We start from the raw sequence: 6000 nt of genomic DNA on the forward strand, positions 1-6000 counted from the left end.
TTAAATGTGCCACATCGAATTCATTTTTTTTAGCATACCAAAAGTGACTTGAGTCGACTTGGCTGGACAGTAACCCCCAAGGGGTTTCACTGTACTGTGTGATTTGTGGGTCAGTATGCTGACTAAATGTCACTTAGTTGCAGCAGCACTCGTGTGTTCACTCATGCAGCACTCGCAAATATATAAAGGCAAAAACGAATATGCTGTTTGTATTCATGAATATTTTACATTTAAAGCAAATTACTTTTGTCATTTTAATGGCCGTGCTTAAACTGAGGCATACACGCCGATTTTTGCTGATGCCAGCAGCAACTAACCAGCTGCAGTTTTTTATTGGTCTGTGTGTGTGTGTGTGTGTGTGAGTGTGTGGTAGCAACCACCACCAATCTTGTCGGATGCTGCAAATTATTTGCACTGGCAACGCAGTGCACCAAATTGACAACAAGCAACTGCACAACAAGGCCGACACGCCCCAAAACTCCGCTTTCCCCATCCCACAAGCCTCCCTCACTTCACACCCACCCACTCACTCACAAGGACAACTTAATAAATGTCTAGCTATTTTTCTTAAGCAGTCGCACAGTGCAACTAAATAATTCAACATAATATTTCAAACCTTTTTTAGCCCACTTGCAAAACGCAACTGGTTTAAAGATAATTAATGTGGATCTTCTGTTACAATTCCGATACACACATTCCCTGGCTCAGCTTCTATATTATAAAGCTCAAATGGATAAAAATAAGCTCAGTTTGTTTTCTTAGTTTGAACCTGTCTTTGGATTCTAACTATTGTCTGCATTATGTTGTTCCACTGTGCGTTTGCCGCTTTGCAAATCGAATCGCCATTTTGTTTGCATGGTTCTTAGTGCACCGGAAACGGAAATGCGCACATCTTTTTATTAGATAATGGGCTGTTGGCCAAAGAAGACAGTTCTTGAGGCTTGAGTGTATCTGGAAACTGAAAACTAAATTCTAGAAAAGCGCACTTTAATTAAATGATAAAATAGATGATAAATGATAAATAATTTAATGATGCAGCTGAACTGAACCCAAGTTCAGCCTTTTACTTTTATTTATTAAGAACTTAAAATGTATAATAGAGTAAAAAATTAAGAATTTAATTAAAATATAAAGAATAAAACAGATTTTATTATAAATTTGGCTGTATCAAAATGTAAAACAATCTAACATTTACTGCAAGTACAGGAAGACCCAGAAAAAATCACAGAAAAGGGGCTAGTGGGTTAATAATAAGATGGGTAAAAATTTAAGAAAAGGGAAGAAGTTTGTTGCCGTCTTTCTTGTTGCTGTCAGTTTGTTAGTTGCTGAGGACATTTATGTCTGTTGTGTGGTGCATAAACAACCAAGTAGCGCAAAAACATGTCGCTCAAGTTAATGGCAATGTCAAAGTTTCTTGGCTAATTTATTTCACTATTTTTTCGTGTGCTTTTATTCAAGGCAGCCAAGTAGAAGAAATAGAAGAAGCAAAGGAAGCAACAGCAACAACTACGACAACAGCAGCAGCAGCCCAAGAACAACAAACAAATATAAAAGAGGCAAAAAAAATAAATACAAAAAATAAAGTATAAAGAAACCGAAAACTTGTTTTCCAGTCACGTTCATTTTCAATCAAGTGGCATCATTATATGCCAAACAAACTGCACAATTGTGTGGAGGGGAGAGGAGCGTGAAGACTAATACTATAAGAAAATTAACTCTGACCCAGGCCGGCCACACACACAACACACACGTGTGTAACCCCCTTAACCCCTTTTTTTCATATGTGGTTCTTTGTCTAGATGAAGAGTATGGGGGAATGGGGAGAGGAGGAATTGCCTGAATGGTCATTGAATACCGAGGAACCACGGCGAATTACGCTAAAATCAAACTCGCAAAAGAAACCACATCCAACTTCCTGCGTTCTGAGATCAGGCACACAAAAAAAAATCGAAATAAACTTTTCTCCATTTGATTGAAATTGTTGCGTTTTCGATGGGGCAAAAAGCAGACGCAACACAAAGCTTAAACATACAGAAACTTTATTTATTTACTGTCACTAATATCAGTAAAAAAAAAATAATAAGAAATATTTCAGACATTTCTGTGGTATTTAAAAATGCTGCAACTGGGGGATAACCCAGAAAAAACCCATTCAACTCACAAAAACTAGTTCGTATGAATTAATTAAGATGTCTAACAAAAAATATTATTGACTAGACAAGAGCTGTAAAATTGAATACCTACCTGATAGAAATATAGGACACTGAATTGATAAGATGACAAAGTCTATTGTAATCATTACAACGTACTCGAAAAGGTTCATGCAATATATAATTATCAGTAGGTCGTATTAGGCTCAGCTAGAGTTTGACAGGTTCTGTTGACAGTTAAGATAGCTATCAAATTTGAATTTATGGTAAAAGTATTCACTTCATTCACAACTTGCCGAGTTTGAGCAACCAATTCGAGATTGCACAATTTAAATGACACAAATTTCTTACTAATTTCAGCAGCCGAATTACGTCACTGTGCAAACACACAAATCGAGCCATTAAGTCAACGATATATATATAAATGGGTTTATATGTATATATATATATAGATGTTTGCCTCATAAGTTAGCCTGTTGCCGCAATCAATGGAAATAAATTAAAACGCCGTTTAAAAAAGAACAAAACTCTATGCAAATGGAGACTTTGAGACCGGTTTTCGAATGAATGCAGCGCAGGTAAAAACAAACGACAGTCATATAGCAAACACACACAGTACTCACAAACTCACACACTGACACACACACACATACACAAAAATCACATTCGCAGAAATGTGTTTTATAAATCAAATCAAAAGCGTTTTAAATGCAAACCAAAATATCATAAAAGTTAATGTGCAACTTGGCAAAGTCCAAGTCCCACAATCCTCCCCTCGCCAACTCCTCTATTTAACTTACCCCTGCGCCGTAGCCAGGCTCAAAATGTGCTGCACATCATCAGTGATAGAAATAGCTGCAAAGAGAAAGAGACAGAGAGAGAAAGTGTGTGAGTGAGTGAGAAGATAAAGTTATTGCAGTTACTTAATTTCTATTTAACGTGCAAATATTTTGCCTGCCAATTTTGATGATAAATGCAATTTATTTGCCCAGCAGAAGCAGCAACAAGCCAGGCCAACTTCCGCAAGGCTAATTTCATATTTTGCGTGTGGTTTCCACATGCTCCCCTTGCACGCCCTCCACCACCCATCCTCCTCTCTCTTATACGAGTTGCTGCAGGGCCATCAATCATACGCCATGTTAGCAGCAGACGCAAAAGGCAAAGGCAAATCAATGCACAGACAGAAAAAAAAACATAGTGTTGTGCTGTGGGTGGCTACAAGCACACACACACAGGCATACACACAGTCACACAGACGTACACACACAGCTCACTTGGAGACAAATAACGCCCACAGCTGCCTCATGGAAAATTGCATGGCAATTGGCAAACAGCGTCGAAACAAATTTTCGCTCTAACTGCAAAACGAAAACAGCAACAAGAAATAGCAGCAGAAATATCTTTACTGCAGCCAAATTAACGTGTGGCCAATTGAGGCATACACTCTACTAGGAGCAGGGCATAACACCTAGTTAGAATACTCAAGTCGAAAGTGCTCGTTTAGCTCTTAACGGTTAGAATTGTTTAATATGAAAATGTAAGTAAGTAATTAAATTCTAGAGCTAGTGTTTCAGTGTAATGCCAAATTATACTGTAAATGAATGTATCTTTTATTTAACATGAACATAAACATTACTCAATGCTCGAATTAATCTTAAAATGATCATTTAGAGTCAGCTTACACATAAACAAAGCAAGACTTCTTAAATAGCAAACAGTTGAGGTCAAAAGTAAGCAATAGAAGGACAGAGTATTTATATTTCGGTGAGGCATTGAATGCAACATTAATTTACTTATTTATAGAGCCACGAGCGTTGTCAGTTTGTAATCAGCGATGTTGTTGTTGTTGCTGTTGTCTTTGACACCAAACAACTTTATAAGTTAATAAAGGAGACCTCGCTCAGTGCCATTTGAGCCATGTTAAGATCTGTGAGCTTTGCATTTCGTTGATTCCTCAATCACTCAATTTGAGCGCGTGTTATGTAAATCATCTTAGCCACAAGCAAAATGTGTTGGCCACAATACTTGTGTGACAGCCTCAAAACACATAGCTGATAATTAAGAGTCATTTTACACACACAAAACACACTCAGAGTGGAAACCAGACACTCGGTTATGTGTGTAATTAGGCTGCAATAACTGCCAAAAACAGCTTGGCAAAAAGCTCTAAACACTTTTTTTTTTGTATAACTTTGCCTTTAACGGCCAGCATCATTTTGGCCAGTTGGCCACATGGCTAACCAAAATCGTGGCCTGGCAAATGATTTTTAATAACTTTGACACTCATTAAACTTAAATTACATGAATTTTGATTACGCACTTTTGCATTTGGGCTCAAGTTAAGCCGCTTACGTTTCCACATATGGCATATAACATATAGCATATATGGCTATAAGGCTATTTGTTTGTTTGTCAATTTGGCTATGTGTCTGTTAGCCCGAACTGTTCAAGTATCCTCTCTTATACTGTATGGTCATTATTCGATGTGTCGTCTGCTAAGCAAATTACGAGCCAGGCTTTTTAAGCCGCTTTTTGTTAAGAAATTCACACAGCTTACACTCTTAAATACACATAAAAATTCCTATATGCACTCGGAAAAAACGCCGTCAAGCTAAGTATACATAGAAAAAACAAACCATTCAAAATAAACACTTTTTTTTTAATTTGATAAATATATAGTTACTTTCTGAATAATAAGCTAAGCTGCCCTTTGCACCAAAAGAATGCCGATTTTCCATGTTTTTTTAGCAAGATTTTTTTCAGAGTGTAGTATTTGATGTGAAATTTAACAGTTAAGGCTAACTGGCATTGTTAACATTTTTATTGTCCATCTAAATGTGTGCCTCAACAAATTCCTCATGGCAACACTTGAAGTAACATATCGGCAGCCTTGTCTTGTCTTGTCGTTTGGACACATTAGTGATAAAAACCTAATCAAATCAAGTGCTTAATTAGTTTTTAATTGATTCAAATTTGTCTCTGCTAACCGCTTGACCCCCCCTGGTGGGCTCATTGAACTGTTTACATAAAAATTGAATCGCTTTGCAGAAGAAGAAACTCATTAAATCAAGTTAAAAGTTCTCATGCAAAAAAAGGGGGGCCATCAGCAACACAAACGATTCTCAGCAGGCGGCGAGGAAGGCGAGGACCGGGGGTTTGGGGCGTGGCTAACTGGTAGATGAAGATGCAGTGCATCGAATTAATAACGCGTTTTATTATTATTGTTGTTGGTGCTTTTTTCACATTAAGTTTGACTCGCAGTTGGACTTGGACTTGGGGGCCTTTTGGCTGTGACCATTTGAAGTGTAACTTCCCCCTTCCCTCTTCTCACCCTACCGGGAAAGTGTTTGCCTTTGTTCGTTTTTCTTCTTCTTTTTTACCCATAACCCTGAACTTGACATTTATAAACTCTTTCCCGCTTTATGGCCATTTGGTCATTTGGCAGCTGCTGCTTTTTCTTTCTTCTCCACTTTTTTCTTTTGTAGTTATCGCTCGTGTCGCGACCATGTGCTAAGTTCTTTTTAATTACCCCCCTCTTGGCGGACACACACGCATACACACACACACGCACCTCCCCCTCACACCTCTTAACACACACAAATGTGTGCTCAGTTCTCAGTTATTGGTGTTGGTCGTAAACTTCTGTTTTATGACCCATTGCGATTTAGAACGTGTTCTTCTCAAATGGAAACGAAAATTGAATGGAAATGCAATCTTGCCGCACCTCCCTAGACTCCGTCGCTCCCCCTTCAGACTACGAGCTTCTATTGTTCCCCCAGTGTTATGTCTTTTTTCTGCATGTTTTTTTACGGTTCACATGTGAGTGTCGTAGCCAAGTCGTGGTAAAAGC

The 6000-nt window shown here is 38.1% G+C and overlaps 1 protein-coding gene across 1 annotated transcript in view; it reads right to left on the reverse strand.

The window, feature by feature from the left end:
• Positions 1-3001, reverse strand: part of LOC6568843 — a 43052-nt gene extending 40051 nt beyond the window's left edge. The window contains exon 1 of the mRNA XM_032740829.2: positions 2951-3001. The gene's annotated coding sequence lies outside the window, so the exon portion shown is untranslated. The remainder of the gene's footprint in view (positions 1-2950) is intronic.
• Between the last annotated feature and the right edge of the window lie 2999 nt (positions 3002-6000).

This window comes from Drosophila grimshawi, unplaced genomic scaffold (genome assembly GCF_018153295.1).
Source record: "Drosophila grimshawi isolate 15287-2541.00 unplaced genomic scaffold, ASM1815329v1 contig_131, whole genome shotgun sequence".
Taxonomy (NCBI): Eukaryota; Metazoa; Arthropoda; class Insecta; order Diptera; family Drosophilidae; genus Drosophila; species Drosophila grimshawi.